The following is a 22,763-nucleotide window of genomic DNA, read 5'->3' on the forward strand; positions in this document are numbered from 1 at the left end:
TGAGTGATTTGAGTGAATCTATAGTGAAGATGTTAAACTCTGTGATATTTTGATCAAAGGTAATCACTTAGATAAGAGGAGACACCTATGTTTTTGTGATAAAATGCTGAACTTGGAATGTTTGAAACTTTGATGTACTTTTAGTTGAATTTTCAATGTATGAATACTTATGGATTATTTTCAAATATTACTGATAGGGATTATAAATTGAGAAGAATTTATTTTGATTGTGAGTTAATGATTTTGCTTGAGGACAAGCAAACGCTTAAGTGTGGGGGTATTTGATAAACCGTAATTTATACATGTTTTTATCCCATGCTTAGCACATTTATGGATGGTTTCCCCTTAGATTTGGTGAATTCGATGCTCCTAATCCTTTAATTTCATGTTTCATACTTAGGTGAGCATAGGAGAGTAAAAAGAGCGAGTAACGGGCCGAAAACGAAGAAAATGGAACATGGGAAATCAACACGCCTGGACTTCCTCACACGGGCGTGACACACGGCTGTGTCCCTTTGGCAGGATCGAAGCACGACTTACATAAGTAGACTACACACCCGTGCCTATTCAACAGCCTTGACCACGGGCTGGAGTAATCGCACACGGGCGTGTTGTAACACCCCTTACCCGTACCCGAGGCCGGGATAAGGTACGAGGTGTTACCGGACAAACATACAAACATTAAACTAAAATACGGGTCATAAAATTTGTAACGCCCCATACCCGAGACCGTCGCCGGAGTCGAACACGAGGTGTTAACAGACTTAATTCATTACTTAAACAGCTCAAACAATTTATTTTTAAAATTTCCAGTCAAGCTAGCAATCTGCGTCACAGTCGCTTAAAAATTCATATCTTGAGTTCTGTAACTCGAAATCAAATTCCGTAAATTTTCCATGAAACTAGACTCACATATATATTTAATAAATTAATTCTATAATTTTTGGTCTAGCCAATTAGTATAGTTTATTAGTTAAAGTCTCCCCTGTTTCAGGGTTTGACTGCTCTGACCTCTGTATATTACGAATGAGATATCTCTCTGTAAAGAATTTCAATGACTATGAAGTTTGCTTCTCTTAAAACTAGACTCAATAAGAAATTTTTACATATAAATCATGACTTATAATTATATTTGTACAATTTATTATGAATTTTTAAAGTCAGAATAGGGGATCCTGAAATCACTCTGGACCTGTTTCACAAAAATTCAAATATCTCATAAAATATAATTTATATACCTTTTTGTTCAATACATATGAAAATAGACTAATTAAGCTTCAATTTAATAACTTACTCATCATTTAATTCCATTTCTACTATTTTAGTAATTTTTCAAATTTACATCACTTCTTCTTTGTCGATTCGTTTTATGGCAAATTTCACTTTACTAAGGATTTTCATGGACTAAATAGCATTTTAAACATACATAACATCAATTATGACTTAGATTGGCCATTCCAATGGCTAATCATTTACAAACCCTTTTCTCACCAAACCATAGCCATATCATAAGATCAATTACACAAAGTTAGTGTTTTGCCATACATGCCACATTCAAAAAACACAAGACATTTTACCAATTTAAGCCTCCGGATAGTGTGAACGAGTCTTCAACCTATCCCGATTCTTAAGCCGGCTTGTCAAAACTACAATGAAAGAAAAGGAGGGAGTAAGCACAAATGCTTAGTAAGTTCACATGCAAATAGCAAGTAACATAATCACACAATCTCACATAAAACATCATTTGCATAAACAACACCAAGACATTCATGTTTCATTTACATTTAATATCTTCCTACAATTTCATCATACCAAGTTTTCAACCCGAGGGTTTAAGCACATACCTGTCAAATTTTTTCATTTACCACACTTACCAACATGTCACCTTCATTTTAGGCCTTCTTCTTATTCACTTAAGATTCACCCGTTGAACACATCAGAATATAATTCGAATACACGGATTTCATGAACGTAAGAGTCATACCCGCAGCTAGACAAACTCAATAGCCTGCGGAACTTATGTAGCCAAGCTACTATGTAACCCGCCCATAAGTGAACTCGGACTCAACTCAACAAGCTCGGGCGTTCGCATCCATAAGTGAACTCGGACTCAACTTAACGAGTTCGGATGCCTAGTTACATCTCAAGAACTCGGACTCAACTCAACGAGTTCGAAACTCAAATATCCTAGTGACACGTGACTTGTATTCTAATCTATTCCCAAGGTTCAAATGGACATCTTCCTCGATTAAACATCTTTGCCGTCTTCCACGGAATATTGAAACTGATACTCGGTAGCAATTCATATTTAACAAGTAATAAACATAATTTGCATATTACTCAACAATAACCACAAAGCATAATATTTCATAATAATAATCATCATATCATATAAATATCATTAAGTTACTTAAAATGACAATTATGTTACTACATTTACACATGAACTTACCTCGGTACAAAATTATTAGCAATCGAGCCTATTCTTCCTAAACTTTGTTTTTCCCTCGATCGCGACTTGAATATCGTTTCTCTTTATCTATAATGCCAAATTAATCTTATTTAATACATACATTTATCAAAACAGCATTTAATACGAACTTTTGCAAAATTACATTTTTGCCCCTAAACTTTTGCATAATTACACTTTTGCCCCTAAGCTCGGGAATTAAACTTCATCCCTTATTCTTATGTTTTATGACATGCTGATCATTTTCCCCTTCTATGGCAATGTCAAATTCACATTCTAACATGTACTTATGACTATTAGGTATTTTTACCGATTAAGCCCTTTTACTCGTTTTCGCTTAAAACCGAGTAGTACAAGTTGTCTAACATAATTTAAAACCTCATATTCTATCATAAAACACCAAAATACACAAATGTCACCTATGGGTATTTTTCCAAATATGAACCCTAGGTTGAATTATTGCTAGCATAAGCTTAATCGAGCTACCGAGATTCCAAAAACGTAAAGAACATTAAAAACGGGACTTGGAATCACTTACTATGGAGCTTGAAAGGTTGAAACAAACCCTAACTATGGATAACCCTTGCAATTTTGGCCTAATGAAGAAGATGGACAAAAATTGGCTTTTAATTTTGTTTTTAATTCATTTTAATAACTAATTGACCAAAATGCCGTTACTACTAAACTTTCCAAAAATTCCATCCATGTACAATTTTTGTCCATAGACTTAGAAATTGGTCAAATTTCTATTTAAGACCTCCGCATTAATATTCCAAAACAATTTCATACTAAAAACTCCTAGAATGGAAGTTTTGCAAATTATTCGATTTAGTCCCTAATTTCAATTTAAGCACTTTAGGCATAAGATTTCATCACGAAATTTTCACACAATCATGCAATCATATCATAAAAATCAAAATAATTATAAAATAATTATTTCTATCTCGGATTTGTGGTCACGAAACCACTATTCCAATTACGCCTTAATTCAGGATATTACAACTCTCCCCCCTTTAAGGATTTTCTTCCTCGAAAATCTTACCGGTAAACAGGTGTGGGTATTGGTTTCTCATAGTTTCTTCAGGTTCCCATGTAGTCTCTTCTACCCTGTGCTTTTGCCACAATACTTTCACGAGAGTGGCACTTGTATTTCTTTATTGTTTCACTTCTCGACCTAAAATCTTAATTGGTTCTTCTTCGTAAGTCATATCTGGCCGTAGTTCAATTTCTGTCGGTGAAATTATATGTGAAGGATCCGAACGATACCGGCGTAACATAGATACGTGAAACACATCATGAATCTTCTCTAATTCGGGTGGTAACACTAGCCGATATGCTACCGGTCTAACTTTTTCAATTATTTCATACGGTCCAATAAAACGCGGACTTAACTTGCCCTTTCGTCCAAATCTAAGGACTTTCTTCCATGGAGACACTTTCAAAAATACCTTATCACCAACTTGAAACTCCATTTCTTTTCGTTTCAAATCCGCATAAGATTTCTGTCTATCTGAAGCAACTTTCAAACAATCTCGAATCACTTTCACCTTTTCTTCGGTTTCTTTTATTAAATCAACTCTATAAATCTGACTTTCCTTGAGTTCAGTCCAATACAATGGCGTCCGACATTTACGACCATATAATGCTTCATAAGGTGCCATCTTCAAACTTGTCTGATAACTATTATTATAAGCAAATTCTACCAATGGTAAGTACCTTTCCCAACTATCTTGAAATTCCAATACGCAACATCTAAGCATGTCTTCAAGAATCTGAATTACTCTCTCTGATTGTCCATCAGTTTGTGGATGAAAGGCAGTGCTGAAATTTAACTTTGTACCTAATGCCTCTTGCAACTTTTGTCAAAACCGTGAGGTAAACCTCGGATCTCTATGCGAAATGATTGACAAAGGTATCCCATGAAGTCTAACAATCTCTCGGATATACAATTCAGCCAACTTATTAAGAGAATAATCTGTACGTACCGGAAAAAAATGAGCCGATTTAGTCAGTCTGTCAACTATTGCCCAGATGGCATTTTTCTTCCTTGGAGTTAACGGAAACCCTGATATAAAATCCATAGTAATCCGATCCCATTTCCATTCAAGAACCATAATAGGCTGAAGTAATCCCGAAGGTACTTGGTGTTCAGCTTTCACTTGTTGACAAACTAAGTACTTTGATACAAACTCAGAAATATCTCTTTTCATTCCACTCCACCAGCACATTTTCTTCAAGTCATTATACATTTTCGTACTGCCCGGATGAACCGCCAAACAACCATTATGTGCTTCTTGCAAAATCTTTTGAATCAACTCATCATTTTTCGGTACACAAATCCGATTTTTAAACATCAAGCAACCATCAGAACAGATTCTAAAATATGATCCCGTATCAGCTTCACACTGGTTTCTCTTGGCTTGCAAATCTTGATCATTTTTCTAAGTTTTAGAAATCTCTTGTAAAAACATCGGTCTTGCTCTTAACTCTGCTAGAATCGAACCATCATTTGATATCTTTAACCGAGTGTTCATAGTTCTCAAAGCAAATAGCAATTTTCTGCTTAAAGCATCGGTAACCACATTCGCTTTTCCCGGATGGTAATCAATAACAAGCTCATAATCTTTCAATAACTCCAACCATCCTCGCTGTCTCAAATTCAAGTCTTTTTGTGACATCAAGTACTTAAGACTTTTGTGGTCGGTATATACTCGACACTTTTCACCATACAAATAATGTCGCCAAATCTTCAGAGCAAACACTATAGCAGCCAATTCCAAATCATGAGTCGGATAATTTCTTTCGTGAGATTTTAACTGCCTCGAAGCATAAGCCACCACTTTTCCTTCTTGCATAAGTACACATCCTAAGCCATTTCGAGAAGCATCACTATACACCACAAATTCTTTACCTGATTCGAGTTGTACCAACACTAGTGCTTCAGTTAATAACTTTTTCAATTCTTTAAAACTCTGTTGACATTCTTCTGAGTAGTGTAGTCATAGAAGCAGCAATTATAGAAAATCCATTTACAAACCGCTGATAATACCCAGCTAGCCCCAAGAAACTTCTAACCTCGGTTACATTTTTCAGTGGTTTCCAATCAATAATGGCTAAAATCTTACTAGGATCAACCCGTATACCATCACCTGAAACAATATGACCCAAAAATCCAACTTCCCGGAGCCAAAATTCACTTTTACTAAACCTAGCATACAGCTGCTTATCTCTCAAAGTTTGCAAAACTATCCTCAAATGCTTAGCATGCTCTGTCTCATCTTTTGAATAAATTAAAATATCATCTATAAACACCACAACAAATTTGTCCAAGTATGGCCGAAATATGCGATTCATTAAATCCATAAACACAGCAGGAGCATTTGTCAACCCGAATGGCATAACTAAAAATTCATAATGACCGTACCTTGTTCTAAAAGCAATTTTATGCACATCAGACTCTTTTACTCGCAGCTGGTAATACCCAGATCTCAAGTCAATCTTTGAAAACCATGTCGCTCCTTTTAGCTGATCAAACAAATCATAAATCCTTGGAAACGGATACTTATTTTTGATTGTCACCTTGTTTAACTGCCGATAGTCAACACACAATCTCATAGAACCATCCTTCTTTTTCACAAATAACACGGGAGCACCCCAAGGTGAAAAGCTCAGTCTCACAAAACCTTTATCAGTCAACTCTTGCAACTGTGGCTTTAATTCTTTCAACTCTGCTGGTGCCGTTCTATATGGAGCAATCGAGATCGGAGTTGTTCCCAGTATCAAATCAATACCAAATTTTACTTCCCTGATTGGAAGCAAACCCGACAATTCTTCTAGAAATACGTTCCCAAATTCACACACAACCGGCACTGATTCAACTTTCTTTTCAACTTCTTTTGTATTAATTACATACGCCAAATAAGCTTCATAACCCTTTCTCAAATATCTCTGAGCCGACATCGAAGAAATCATACTAGATAATGCCTCTAATTTGTTTGGTTCAACCCGCAGAATTTCACCACTTTCACACTTTAATTCTATAACCTTTTCTTTGCAATTTATTATAGCATCATGCAATGTCAACCAATCCATACCCAAAATAACATCAAATTCATCAAAAGGCAACAACGTCAAGTCAGTCGGAAAGTAATGACCTCGAATCATTAAAGGGCATTTCTTGCATACTTTATCAACTATCACACATTTGCCTAACGGATTCGACACTCTAATCATAAATTATGTGTTCTCAACAGGTATATTCATACTAGACACCAGTTTCATGCATACATATGAATGAGTAGAACCGGGATCAATCAAAGCAATAACATTAACATCAGAAAGAAAAATATACCAAAATCACATCGGGTGATGAAGCATCTTCACGTGCCTTTATAGCATAAGTTCTAGCTGGAGCCCTTGCTTTAGATTTAGCTGCTAAATCTCTGGCTACATTTTTGCTTCTTGCTTCATTTCCAGCTTTTCTCGAATATCTTCCCCTCGAGTCTGCACCACTTTCTTTTACATTCTGAAATTTTTCTTTCTCAGCTCTCTCTGGGCAGTCTCTAATAAAATGATCCGGAGAATCACACCGAAAACATTCATTCGCTCTACATGGGCCAAAATGATTTCTGCCACACCGCTGGCACTCAGGCTTAACAAATCTCGTATTTCCCACACTAGCCGCAAAAGTAGTCTGAGATTTAGGACCCACATTTTGCTTTTTAAAATTTCCATATGATTGACCAGCTGAAACCTGTGAACGAGGATTCATATTTCTAGATTTTCGGATTCTTTGTGAGAATGAACCGCTTTCGTCGGTCTTTTCTTCCAATTTCTAGTCTCACCTCTACCTTTTTCTTCTCTTTAAGTAGTTCTTCAGCCTTGCAAGCTCAATCAACCAATACTACCATTTCTTTTAATTCAAGAATCCCAACAAATACTTTGATGTCTTCATTGAGTCCGTTTTCAAATCGTCTACACATTTTAGCTTCTGTAGGAATATATTCTCTAGCATACTTACTCAACCTGAAAAACTCCTTTCAGATTCAAGAATCGTCATGTTCCCCACTTTTAATTCAAGAAACTCTTTACGCTTCGATCAATAAATCTTTCAACGATATATTTCTTCGAAATTCTTCTTGAAAGAACTCCCAAGTTACTTTCTCTTTCAAGACTATCAAGTTAATATCTTCCACCAATGATAAGTGAATCCTCAACAATGATAAAGCACATTTCAAGCATTCCTCAGGTGTACAAGACAATTCATCAAATACTCGAATAGAATTCTCGAGCCAAAACTCTGCTTTCTCGGCATCATCATCAATATTTGCCCTGAATTCTTCGGCACCTTGTTTACGGATTATGTCAACTGGAGTTCTGTGAAATTTCATCATATCTACACCTTGTGGCATCGGGGGTACAGGTTGAGGAATCAGGGGAGGTGGGGGAGGTTGTGCATTCGGGTTCGTACGAACGAACTCAGTATACCAGGCACTCATCATTTGGAGAAAGGCTTCGAGCCCTTCCTCCTCTTGACCAACAAGAGGAGGTGGATTTTCAACAAGACCGCCCTTCAAATGGAGCTGGTGCATTACTCTCTACATCATCACCATAATCGGATCGGGATCCATTTACTATAAAAAAAAATCATTTAAAAGGTCAGAAGTCGTCACACTATCACAATATATATATAGCATGTATAACAAAACCCGAGAACCGACTAAACCTGCTCTGATACCACCAAATGTAAAGCCCGTGCAGAGACCATCATTGAGTCGAACACGAGCGTTAATGACTTAATTCATTACTTAAACAGCTCAAACAATTTATTTTTAAAATTTCCAGTCAAGCTAGCATTCTGCGTCACAGTCTCTTAAAAATTCATATCTCGAGTTCTGAAATTTAAAATTCAATTCTGTAAATTTTCCCTGAAACTAGACTCATATATATATTTAATAAATTTTTTCTAAAATTTTTGGTCAAGAAAATTAGTACAGTTTATTAGTTAAAGTCTCCCCAGTTTCAGGGTTTGACTTCTCTGACCTCTGTATATTACGAATCATATATCTCTCTGTACAGAATTTAAATGACTATGAAGTTTGTTTCTATTAAAACTAGACTCAATAGGGAATTTTTACATATAACTTATGACTTCTAATTATATTTGTAAAATTTATGATGAATTTTAAAGTTAGAACAGGGATCCAAAATCACTCGGACTGTTTCACAAAAATTCAAATATCTCATAAAATATAATTTATATACTGTTTTGTTCAATACATATGAAAATAGACTCATTAAGCTTCAATTTAATAACTTATCATTTAATTCCATTTCTACTATTTTTAGTAATTTTTCAAATTTACATCACTTTACTCTTGTCGATTACATTTTATGGCAAATTTCACTTTACTAAGGATTTTCATGGATGAATAGCATTTTAAACATACATAACATCAAATATGACTTAGATTGGCCATTCCAATGGCTAATAATTTACAAACCCTTTTCTCACCAAACCATAGTCATATCATAAGATCAATTACAGCAAGTGAGTGTTTTGCCATACATGCCACATTCAAAATACACAAGCCATTTTACCAATTTAAGCCTTCGGATAGTGAGAACGAGTCTTCGACCTATCCCGATTCTCAAGCCGGCTTGTCAAACTACAATGAAAGAAAAGGAGGGAGTAAGCACAAATGCTTAGTAAGTTCACATGCAAATAGCAAGTAACATAATCACACAATCTCACATAAAACATCATTTGCATAAACAACACCAAGACATTCATGTTTCATTTACATTTAATATCTTCCTACAATTTCATCATACCAAGTTTTCAACCCGAGGGTTTAAGCACATACCTGTCAAATTTTCTCATTTACCACACTTACCAACATGTCACCTTCATTTTAGGCCTTCTTCTTATTCACTTAAGATTCACCCGTTGAACACATCGGAATATAATTCGAATACACGGATTTCATGAACGTAAGTGTCATACTGTAACACCCCGAATTTGGGCCTAGAAGTATTGGGCCTTGAGTGTGGGTCCGTAAGGAGGTTGTATATAGATATTTAATTGTGCAATGAAATGACACAATTAAATGTTTGCTTTAGTGGTTAATGACTTTGAGAAGTGTTGGAGAAATCTTGGGTTCAAACTTGGGCTTTAGCAAAAATTTTGGTATTAAGTGAAAAAAACTTGGATGCTTGGATGAGGGTTTTTAAATTATTGTGGTAAATAAATGACACAAGGAAGCTTGTAGTCTAGTGGTTGTGGTGTCATTAAGGTTGTATGGGAGCCTGGGTTCAAGCCTTGGCTCTTGCAATTTATTTTGTTTTTTTTTTTAAAGGGAACCTGGACTTTGGCCTTTAGACCTTATAATTAATTGGGGATAAAATATGACACAAAAAGCCTTGTGGCTTAGTGGCAAGTAGCGTGTGAGCATTTAAGGGAGGCATAGGTTGAATCCCATGGCAAGCAAAGAGCATTTATTTTGCTAGCGGGGCAAGAGTTGGTGTTGAATTTAAACTCTAATGTTGGAGGATCCCACATCGAAGCTAATATAAGAGAGGTTGTGAAGCGGGCTTTAAATAGAGGAACCATGAAGAGAGTAAATGTACCTTTCTTGGCTGATCCCTTTCGCTGTATGGCGTGCTCGTTTGGGTTGGGCGTCGGCTAAGAGTGCTCGGGCGTGGATTAACTCCAGTCTCCTATCGGTGTGTATTTCTTACTACTCTAGTCTGTAGGATGGCTACTTGAACGCGATGGTAGAAAGGGGTCATGTGGGCCCAATGGGCCTCGGCCCAATTGGATAAGTTGTTTGATTGTGTAGTAATTATTGGACTAGGCTAGGTGAATCGCATATCTGTGGCTAGGTTTGGGCTAAAAGGGCCACACGAGCGTGTGGGCCCATTTGGGCCGAGAATAGGCTTTAGGCCCATTCGTATTGTTATCCCTGTTTAGAATACTTTAGTTTACCAATTACTGAAATGCCCTCGACTTGTAAAATTACCAAAGTACTCTCGATTTACTGAATTACCGTTTTACCCTCGGTTCTGTAATTATTGTTTTACCCTTGATTTACAGAATTACTGTTTTACCCTTGATTTATAGAATTACCGTTTTACCCTCGATTTGTAAAATTACCATTTTACCCTCGATTTACAGAATTACCGTTTTACCCTCAGTTTACAGAATTACTATTTTACCTCGATTTACGTGAATTACTGCTTTTACCCTAATTTACATAATTCTTGTTTTACCCCGATTTACATAATTATCATTTTACCCTCGATTTACAGAATTACCGTTTTACCCTCGATTTATAGAATTACCATTTTACCCTTGATTTATAGAATTACTGTTTTACCCCTGATTTACAAAATTACTATTTTACCCTCGATTTACAAAATTACTAAAATACCCTTGGTTTGTGAAATTACCGCAATACCCTCAATTTGTAAAACTACCAAAATACCCCTGTATGGTAAAATGACGAATATGCCCTTATGTTCCTTATGACTGATGTGCTTAGGATTTACATATATTGATATTGGATTAGTTAAGTTTAAGTGACAGGTGGTGATTATAGTAGGCGATTGATTTTGGAAATGTTTCAACTTCAACCCATAACAGGTGTGTACTAACCTCTAAATAGCTTAGATTAATATTTCTGAAAAGTCAAAGCTTCATATTTTAGTGATTCAGAATTAATATTTAGATCTATTTTCTACGCACGTTTAAGTTGGATTCTACAATGATATGGGGTAGGAAGGTATTTGGAACGTTCTTCAATGAGTAGATCTCTTGGTAAGTATTCGAACCTTCTTTCCATTTGTATCTTGTGGTTTAAGAAAAGCTAAAAACCCCTCTGTCGACTAAGGCTAAAAGGGTTTTTGGTGTTATTTGGTTTGTTGGTGCTAGTGAGGATTAAAGGCTACCGATCGAGGAGTGTGTGAAAAGCTTGGATCATCGGAGTGACTAAATCTAGTCATCAACTTCGGCAAAGGTATGAACCCAAGGGCCATTGTGGATGGTGGCCGAATGTGTAAATGATGATAATAGGTAGTTTTCGATTTGGTTTAATAATAACATGGTCTAATCTATAAGTGGTTGATTATAGGACAAATCGCATAGGAGATCTCGTCAAGGAATATCACAAATCAGGTGTGTAACGAACCCTTTTTCATAGCTTAAAGCGATAAAATGCCGAAAAGCTGAAATGCCGAAATTCTAGCATTTCGAGGACGTGTGAGCAAGCGAACGCTCACTAGTTAGTTAGAATCGATGAGATGATGATTGGGAACAATGGAAACGGTAAGGACGTGATTTTGGCGTTCACGGTAAGTTGGGCCTCGATGGGCTGAATTAGGGCCCAATAGGCTTTCGGGCCCATTTGGGTAAATTTGGTAGAAAATGGGAAATCTGTTAAATTGCATGATAAGACTGTTAAAACCGTTATGGAATATAGGCTAAATGGGCCTAGATGACAGAATCGGCTAAGTAGGGCCCATTAGGGGTTTTTTTGGCCCAATAACTCATTTTCGCTAAAAATGGGCCAGAATCCCTGTTTGCACCCATGAATTGTTTGTAACCATTAATGAACATGGAAACCCTAATTTTTGGTAAAATTACAAGATTACCCTTATGATATGAAAATGACCGTTTTGCCCCTAGGTAAAAATAACCATTATACCCCTAGGGTTTATATATGAACTTAACGCATGGGATTTTGATAAACATGATATGTATGATATGCACATGATATGTATGATATGCACATGACATGTATGATATGCACATGATATGTATGATATGCACACGAGATGTTCATAAATGCATTGGGTTGGGTTTTTTATATGAATGGAGGAAGTGAAAAAGGGCTTATGCCCCAGTTATTAAAAGGGCTTATGCCCCAGTTATTAAAAGGGCTTTGCCCCAGTTATTAAAAGGGCTTTGCCCCAGTTGTTAAAAGAGGATAGGCCTCCAGTTATATGATAAAGCAGCTATGCTGCCAGTGGAGAGTTATGGCGGGGTGGGTCGAGTAAATCCCCACATGGTGTGTTGGTTGGTACGGGTGGAGAGTAGCGGATGGTGGGTTGAGTAGTCTCCCCAAATGGGTTGCATTCTTTCATTGACATTATATGTGATATTGAAATGGGCCTATGGGCCATACCGCTTACAGTAAAGGCTTCGGCCCAGTAATATGAAATTTGAAAAGGCTTCGGCCCAGTGTTATGAAATATGAAATATGAAAAGGGCTATGGCCCAGTACATGTTTGAGATTGGATTTGGGCTTAGACCCAACAGGCTGTCATTGTTTTGGGCTCTGAAAGGGGCTTCTTGCACACTGAGTTTCCAAACTCACCCCCTTTCCTTAACCTTGCGGTGAGCCTTGATATGGGGACTTGGGCGGGAGGGATTCAGTGGCCACGGTGATCGCTTTTGGACCTTTAAATAAGCTTTGGTTTTCATTTAATTTCCTTTATTTATTATTTATTTTGGGTTGTAATAAGGCCATTTTAACTTTTCTTTTATTTCTTCTCGGATTATTTTATTTTAATAACTTCAAACCTGGTTGATAATTGTTCAAATGGGCTAGACTTAGGGCGTGTTTTCAAAGCGATACTTGTTTTCAAAATATCTCAACACCACGATTAATCGATTTATCAAAGACGTCCACTTAAACAAATTTAAACTCGATATAACAAAGTGTGGCTATGGTTGTGGGCATGTCTAGGATTGGATCCAACCAAAGAGCTTGGTACTTAGCGACCTTCATGGCTCACCTCCTCTGTCTCGGATACCTACGGTGCCCAAATTCCATACACTTTGTTAACTCAACAAAATATATGGTTTTAAAACACTAAAACGCGGGCGTGGGTTTTCAACTCTAATGTGGCACGTCAGATTCGGCCATAACGTCTGGGCCGGGTTTGGGGTGTTACATTTAGTGGTATCAGAGCCTGGTTGCAACAACTTGGCTGTGGATCGGGTCTAAAATTTTTTTGAAAATTTAGGCCTAAGAAGGGTATTTTTGGAAATGGTTTTTGAAAAGTTCATTTTAAAGATGTTTTACGGAGTATATATGTTAAAATGGTCCAAGTTTTTCTGTTTTAAATCAAGAGTTTCAAAATAAAGGGTGTTTTCAAATCAAAGTTTTTTTTTCGGTGATCAAAGACATGGTTTTCGAGTTTTAAATGGATTGAAAAAGAAGTGGCGCACTGAATCCCCGGCACCAAGTCTGTAAGTATTTCTGTTCCTCATATTGCACTGTATTAAGATATTACTGTAGATAGAACTGAGACCATATGATGACATTATAACTAGGGCAACCCTAAAAACTCTAGAATACCGAGACTGTAGCTAGGCTATGATTCTGTGAAAATAGAAACTTGAAAATACTCTCTCTGCATAAGACATATGAATAAATAGTAAAACTTTTTAAGATCTTTGTAGTTATTTGATATGTGTACTGGTAATGTAGAGTATTGATATGGATTCTGAGGGTAAGCAAAGTCTGCCAACTTCGGGTAGCGGTAACTCGGAGCTTGGTACTGAGGAACTGGCCGAGATAGTAAGGAAAGTGGTAGAGAAAGTATTGGATACCAAAATTAAGGAAATTAGGGAAACGCTTCAAGCAGGGTGCTTGGAGTGTAAGAAAAGGAAGGATTCTAGTTCTCAGAAAACCAAGCTTCATTCTGTGAAACATGTTAAGGCACGACCAAACTATCCAATCAAAAGATCGCAACGAACGTCATCCGGGTGAATGCCATAGGAAGACAGGAGCATGTCTTAGATGTGGGTCCAAGGAGCATCGAGCTCGGGATCGCCAAGTTTATTTTATTTAAATATGTGTTATGAATTGTATGCGTGCTTGATAAATGTTTCTTTACTTTGGTAATTAGATGTTCTGGGTCGTACTAAGAATTATTTTTAATTAGAGTGCATAGCGGAAGTATAGAGGTTTGACTTGAGTAATACGGTTAGTTGATAGTTGGAAATTTCGAGGACGAAATTTCTTTAAGGGGAGTAGAATTGTAACACCCCGAATTTGGGCCTAGAAGTATTGGGCCTTGAGTGTGGGTCCGTAAGGAGGTTGTATATAGGTATTTAATTGTGCAATGAAATGACACAATTAAATGTTTGCTTTAGTGGTTAATGACTTTGAGAAGTGTTGGAGAAATCTTGGGTTCAAACTTGGGCTTTAGCAAAATTTTGGTATTAAGTGAAAAAACACGGATGCTTGGATGAGGGTTTTAAATTATTGTGGTAAATAAATGACACAAGGAAGCTTGTAGTCTAGTGGTTGTGGTGTCATTAAGGTTGTATGGGAGCACAGGTTCAAGCCTTGGCTCTTGCAATTTATTTTGTTTTTTTTAAAGGAACACGGACTTTGGCCTTTAGACCTTATAATTAATTGGGGATAAAATATGACACAAAAAGCCTTGTGGCTTAGTGGCAAGTAGCGTGTGGAGCATTTAAGGGAGGCATAGGTTGAATCCCATGGCAAGCAAAGAGCATTTATTTTGCTAGCGATGGGCGGCAAGAGTTGGTGTTGAATTTAAACTCTAATGTTGGAGGATCCCACATCGAAAGCTAATATAAGAGTGGTTGTGAAGTGGCTTTAAATAGAGGAACCATGAAGAGAGTAAATGTACCTTTCTTGGTGATCCCTTTCATTTGTATGGCGTGCTTTCGTTTGGGTTGGGCGTCGGCTAAGAGTGCTCGGAGCGTGGATTAACTCCGGTCTCCTATCAGGTGTGTATTTCTTACTACTTTAGCTGTAGGATGGCTACTTCGGGCCGCGATGGGCCGAAAGGGGTCATGTGGGCCCAATGGGCCTACGGGCCCAATTGGATAAGTTGTTTGATTGTGTAGTAATTATTGGACTAGGCTAGGTGAATCGCATATCTGTGGCTAGGTTTGGGCTAAAAGGGCCACACGAGCGTGTGGGCCCATTTGGGCCGAGAATAGGCTTTAGGCCCATTCGTATTGTTATCCCTGTTTAGAATACTTTAGTTTACCAATTACTGAAATGCCCTCGACTTGTAAAATTACCAAAGTACTCTCGATTTATAGAATTACCGTTTTACCCTCACTTTACAGAATTATTGTTTTACCCTTGATTTACAGAATTACTGTTTTACCCTTGATTTATAGAATTACCGTTTTACCCTCGATTTGTAAAATTACCATTTTACCCTCGATTCTGAAATTACTGCTTTTACCCTCGGTTCTGAATTACTATTTTACCCTCGATTTACGAATTACTGTTTTACCCCAATTTACATAATTCTTGTTTTACCCCGATTTACATAATTATCATTTTACCTCGATTTGAAATTACTGTTTTACCCTCGATTTACTGAATTACCATTTTACCCTCGATTTATAGAATTCTTGTTTTACCCGATTTACGAATTACTATTTTACCTCGATTTACAAAATTACTAAAATACACTTGGTTTGTGAAATTATCGCAATACCCTCAATTTGTAAAACTACCAAAATACCCTGTATGGTAAAATGACGAATATGCCCTTATGTTCCGTATGGTGATGTGCTTAGGATTTACATATATTGATATTGGATTAGTTAAGTTTGAGTGACGGTGGTGGTTATCGTGGCGATTGATTTTGGAAATGTTTCAACTTCAACCCATAACAGTGTGTACTAACCTCTAAATAGCTTAGATTAATATTTCTTTGAAAAGTCAAAGCTTCATATTTTAGTGATTAGGAATTAATATTTAGATCTATTTTCTCACGCGTTTAAGTTGGATTCACAACGGATATGGGGTAGGAAGGTATTTGGAGCGTTCTTCAATGAGTAGATCTCTTGGTAAGTATTGAACCTTCTTTCCATTTGTATCTTGTGGTTTAAGAAAAGTGAAAACCCTCCGTCGACTAAGGCTAAAAGGGTTTTTGGTGTTATTTGGTTTGTTGGTGCTAGTGAGGATTAAAGGCTACCGATCGAGGAGTGTGTGGAAAGCTTGGATCATCGGAGTGACTAAATCTAGTCATCAACTTCGGCAAAGGTATGAACCCAAGGGCCATTGTGGATGGTGGCCGAATGTGTAAGTGATGATAATAGGTAGTTTTCGATTTGGTTTAATAATAACATGGTCTAATCTATAAGTGGTTGATTATAGGACAAATCGCATAGGAGATCTCGTCAAGGAATATCACAAATCAGGTGTGTAACGAACCCTTTTTCATAGCTTAAAGCGATAAAATGCCGAAAAGCCGAAATGCCGAAATTTTAGCATTTTGAGGACGTGTGAGCAAGCGAACGCTCACTAGTTAGTTAGAATAGATGAGATGATGATTGGGAACAATGGAAACGGTAAGGACGTGATTTTGGCGTTCACGGTAAGTTGGGCCTCGAGGGGCTGAATTAGGGCCCAATAGGCTTTCGGGCCCATTTGGGTAAATTTGGTAGAAAATGGGAAATCTGTTAAATTGCATGATAAGATATTAAAACCGTTATGGAATATAGGCTAAATGGGCCTAGATGACGAATCGGCTAAGTAGGGCCCATTAGGGTTTTTGGCCCAATAACTCGTTTTAGCTAAAATGGGCCGAATCACTGTTTGCACCATGAATTGTTTGTAACCGTTAATGAACATGGAAACCCTAATTTTGGTAAAATTACAAGATTACCCTTATAATATGAAAATGACCGTTTGCCCCTAGGTAAAATAGCCATTATACCCCTAGGGTTTATATATGAACTTAACGCATGGGATTTTGATAAACATGATATGTATGATATGCACATGATATGTATGATATGCACATGACATGTATGATATGCACATGATATGTATGATATGCACACGAGATGTTCATAAATGCATTGGGTTGGGTTTTTATATGAATGGAGGAAGTGAAAAGGGCTTATGCCCGATTATTAAAAGGGCTTATGCCCTGATTATTAAAAGGGCTTATGCCCTGATTATTAAAAGGGCTTTGCCCGATTATTAAAAGGGCTTTGCCCGAGCTTGTTAAAAGAGGATAGGCCTCAGGTTATATGATAAAGCGACTATCTTTGCCGGTGGAGAGTTATGGCGGGGTGGGTCGAGTAAATCCCACATGGTGTGTTGGTTGAATACGGTGGAGAGTAGCGGATGGTGGGTTGAGTAGTCTCCCAAATGGGTTGCATTCTTTCATTGACATTATATGTGATATTGAAATGGGCCTATGGGCCATACCGCTTCTGATAAAGGCTTCGCCCAAGAATATGAAATTTGAAAAGGCTTGACCCGGTGTTATGAAATATGAAATATGAAAAGGGCTATGGCCCAAGACATGTTTGAGATTGGATTTGGGCTTAGACCCAACAGTGTCATTGTTTTGGGCTCGAAAGGGCTTCTTACACTGAGTTTCCAAACTCACCCCTTTCCTTAACCTTGCGGTGAGCCTTGATATGGGGACTTGGGCGGAGGGATTCAGAGTGGCCACGGTGATCGCTTTTGGACCTTTAAATAAGCTTTGGTTTTCATTTAATTTCCTTTATTTATTATTTATTTTTGGGTTGTAATAAGGCCATTTTAACTTTTCTTTTATTTTTCTGGATTATTTTATTTTTAATAACTTCAAACCTGGTTGATAATTGTTCAAATGGGCTAGACTTAGGGCGTGTTTTCAAAGCGATACTTGTTTTCAAAATATCTCAACACCACGATTAATCGATTTATCAAAGACGTCCACTTAAACAAATTTAAACTCGATATAACAAAGTGTGGCTATGGTTGTGGGCATGTCTAGGATTGGATCCAATCAAAGAGCTTGGTACTTAGCGACCTTCATGGCTCACCTCCTCTCTCGGATACCTACGGTGCCCGGCTTCCATACACTTTGTTAACTCAACAAAATATATGGTTTTAAAACACTAAAACGGGCGTGGGTTTTCAACTCCAATGTGGCACGTCAGATTCGGCCATAACGTCTGGGCCGGGTTTGGGGTGTTACACATACCCGCAGCTAGACAAACTCAATAGCCTGCGGAACTTATGTAGCCAAGCTACTATGTAACCTGCCCATAAGTGAACTCGGACTCAACTCAACGAGCTCGGGTGTTCGCATCCATAAGTGAACTCGGACTCAACTCAACGAGTTCGGAACTCAAATATCCTAGTGACATGTCACCTATATTCTAATATATTCCCAAGGTTCAAACGGGCGTTTTCCTCGATTACACATCTTTGCCGTCTTCCATGGATTTTCATGGACTAAATAGCATTTTAAACATACATAACATCAAATATGACTTAGATTGGCCATTCCAATGGCTAATCATTTACAAACCCTTTTCTCACCAAACCATAGCCATATCATAAGATCAATTACACAAAGTGAGTGTTTTGCCATACATGCCACATTCAAAATACACAAGACATTTTACCAATTTAAGCCTTCAGATAGTGTGAACGAGTCTTCAACCTATCCCGATTCTTAAGCCGGCTTGTGAAAACTACAATGAAAGAAAAGGAGGGAGTAAGCACAAATGCTTAGTAAGTTCACATGCAAATAGCAAGTAACATAATCACACAATCTCACATAAAACATCATTTGCATAAACAACACCAAGACATTCATGTTTCATTTACATTTAATATCTTCCTACAATTTCATCATACCAAGTTTTCAACCCGAGGGTTTAAGTACATACCTGTCAAATTTTCTCATTTACCACACTTACCAACATGTCACCTTCATTTTAGGCCTTCTTCTTATTCACTTAAGATTCACCCGTTGAACACATCAGAATATAATTCGAATACACGGATTTCATGAACGTAAGTGTCATACCCGCAGCTAGACAAACTCAATAGCCTGCGGAACTTATGTAGCCAAGCTACTATGTAACCCGCCCATAAGTGAACTCGGACTCAACTCAACAAGCTCAGGCGTTCGCATCCATAAGTGAACTCGGACTCAACTCAACGAGTTCGGATGCCTAGTTACATCTCAAGAACTTGGACTCAACTCAACGAGTTTGAAACTCAAATATCCTAGTGACATGTCACTTGTATTCTAATCTATTCCCAAGGTTCAAATGGACGTCTTCCTCGATTACACATCTTTGCCGTCTTCCACGGAATATTGAAACTGATACTCGGTAGCAATTCATATTTAACAAGTAATAAACATAATTTGCATATTACTCAACAATAACCACAATGCATAATATTTCATAATAATAATCATCATATCATATAAATATCATTAAGTTACTTAAAATGACAATTATGTTACTACATTTACACATGAACTTACCTCGGTACAAAATTATTAGCAATCGAGCCTATTCTTCCTAAACTTTGTTTTTCCCTCGATCGCGACTTGAATCTCGTTTCTCTTTATCTATAATGCCAAATTAATCTTATTTAATACATACATTCATCAAAACAACATTTAATACGAACTTTGGCAAAATTACATTTTTACCCCTAAACTTTTGCATAATTACACTTTTGCCCCTAGGCTTGGGAATTAAACTTCATCCCTTATTCTTATGTTTTATGACATGCTGATCATTTTTCCCTTCTATGGCAACATCAAATTCACACTCTAACATGTACTTATGACTATTAGGTATTTTTAACGATTAAGCCCTTTTACTCGTTTTCGCTTAAAACCGAGTAGTACAAGTTGTCTAACATAATTTAAAACCTCATATTCTATCATAAAACACCAAAATACACAAATTTCACCTATGGGTATTTTTCCAAATATGAACCCTAGGTTGAATTATTGCTAGCATAAGCTTAATCGAGCTACTGGGATTCCAAAAACATAAAGAACATTAAAAACGGGGCTTGGAATCACTTACTATGGAGCTTGAAAGGTTGAAACAAACCCTAACTATGGAGAACCCTTTAAATTTTGGCCTAATGAAGAAGATGGACAAAAATTGGCTTTTAAATTTGTTTTTAATTCATTTTATTAACTAAGTGACCAAAATGCCCTTACTACTAAACTTTCCAAAAATTCCATCCATGTCCAATTTTTGTCCATAGACTTAGAAATTGGTCAAATTGCTATTTAAGACATCCTCATTAATATTCCAAAACGATTTCATACTAAAAACTCCTATAATGCAAGTTTTGCAAATTATTCGATTTAGTCCCTAATTTCAATTTAAGCACTTTAGGCATAGGATTTCATCACGAAATTTTCACACAATCATGCAATCATATCATAAACATCAAAATAATTATAAAATAATTATTTCTATCTTGGATTTGTGGTCACGAAACCACTATTCCAATTAGGCCCTAATTCGGGATATTACAAAATTTCATTCATATTTCAAAACGCTCATTCACTTACACATAGTCCCTTATTTGAGTCTATGAAGCCCAAAACATACTCTAGAAAGGGTTCAGGACTAAACCGAGAACTTAAGAAAATCTTGGAAATTTCATGCTTTAAGGCTCCACACGCCCGTGTCCCAAAGTCGTGTTCCATACACTATTTGAGACACATAGTCGTGTTTACACTGTGTGGAATATACCTAGGCTATTTTCCAAGCTTTGGTCAACCTTAATCTCTTACACACTTATACATTTATACCAAGATTATCATATTACCAAATATCTTCAGCTTAATCATCAAGCATTTATATTTAAAGCTAGATCATATCTTTATAAAATACCACAATTCAGATGCATGAATAACATGTTTGCTGAAACATTTCAATTCAACTCCATACCCAACAAGCATTACATTGAGACTAGTCATATATATATATATATATATATACATGTCATGATACATATCATTCTCTTCTGCTTTTCTTATAAACTCATATCATTTATTTCATTATATCAATATTTCATATACCATAGTTTCCATGTATTCCACATATATTTATTTTCCTCCTCCTCCTCTCCATTACACATCCTTAATGTATATAGCATTCTTGTAAGTACGATTTCACAATTTACTAATAAATGCTCACAACAAACTGTCCACACGAGTCATAGTCACTTACTTATTTATAATTCGAGCTACAAAGCTCAAAATTAAGATAAGTAAATTTCCCTTGAAACTAGACTCACATATCTTTCCACCATAAAATTTTCATAATTTTTGGTTTAGCCAATTAGTACAGTTTATTCATTAAAATTTTCCCTGTTTCACTTTTTGACGGTTCTGACCTCTCTTCAATAAAAATTAATTATCTCACAGTACAGAACTCGGATAATGTTATTGTTGATTTATCTTGAAAATAGACTCATTAAGTTTTTTAAAAATATAAGTTTAAGAATCTAATTATTTTTATCCAAATTTTTGTGATTTTCCAAAGTCAGAACAGGGGATCACGTAATCATTCTAAACCAGTCTCATAAAAACATAAATATTTCAAAATATAGAACTCCTTTTCTTGCTCTGTTTCTTTTATATCAAAATAGACGCATTAAGCTTTAATTTGATATCTCATTCAGTCTCTGATTAAATTTATACTATTTTTGGTGATTTTTCAAAATCACATCTTTGCTACTGTCCAAAACAGTTTTATTGCTAATTCACTCTTTCACACTTTCTTTGTATTAACCTCATTTTAACATACATATCACAAATCATTTTCACCACATTTCATACATCACAAGTATAGGCTCATGATCACAAGGTCACCATGAAATCATCCTCATGTTGTAACGCCCCCACGCCCGAAGCCGTCGCCGGAGTCGAGCTTGAGGGGCTACCGAACATAATTTATCAAATTAAGAACTTCAAATCATTTGTTTCTACATTCACAGCTTTCTAACTACCCGCGTCACAGTTACAAGAAAAATCATATCTCGAGTTACGAAACTCAAAATCAAGATCCGTAAATTTTCCCTAAATCTAGACTCATTTATATATTTACTAATTGTTTTCTAGAATTTTTGGTTAGGCCAATTAGTACAGTTTATTAGTTAAAGTCTCCCCTTCTTCAGGGTTCAACTGCTCTGACATCTATGTATTACAAATTATATATCTCTCTATACAGAATTTCAATGACTACGAGGTTTGTTTTTCTTAAAACTAGACTCAATAAAGAATCTGTACATATAAAGAAAAAATTCTAATTATTTTTTTAAAATTTATTATGAATTTTTAAAGTCAAAATAGGGGATATAGAAATCACTCTGGCCCTGTTTAACAAAAGTTTAAATATCTCATAAAATATAATTTATATGCCTGTTTTGTTTGATCCACATGAAAATAGACTCATTAAGATTCAATTTCATAACTTACTCATTATTTAGTTCCATTTATACTATTTTTA

Source organism: Gossypium arboreum, chromosome 1, assembly GCF_025698485.1.
Source record: "Gossypium arboreum isolate Shixiya-1 chromosome 1, ASM2569848v2, whole genome shotgun sequence".
Lineage (NCBI taxonomy): Eukaryota > Viridiplantae > Streptophyta > Magnoliopsida > Malvales > Malvaceae > Gossypium > Gossypium arboreum.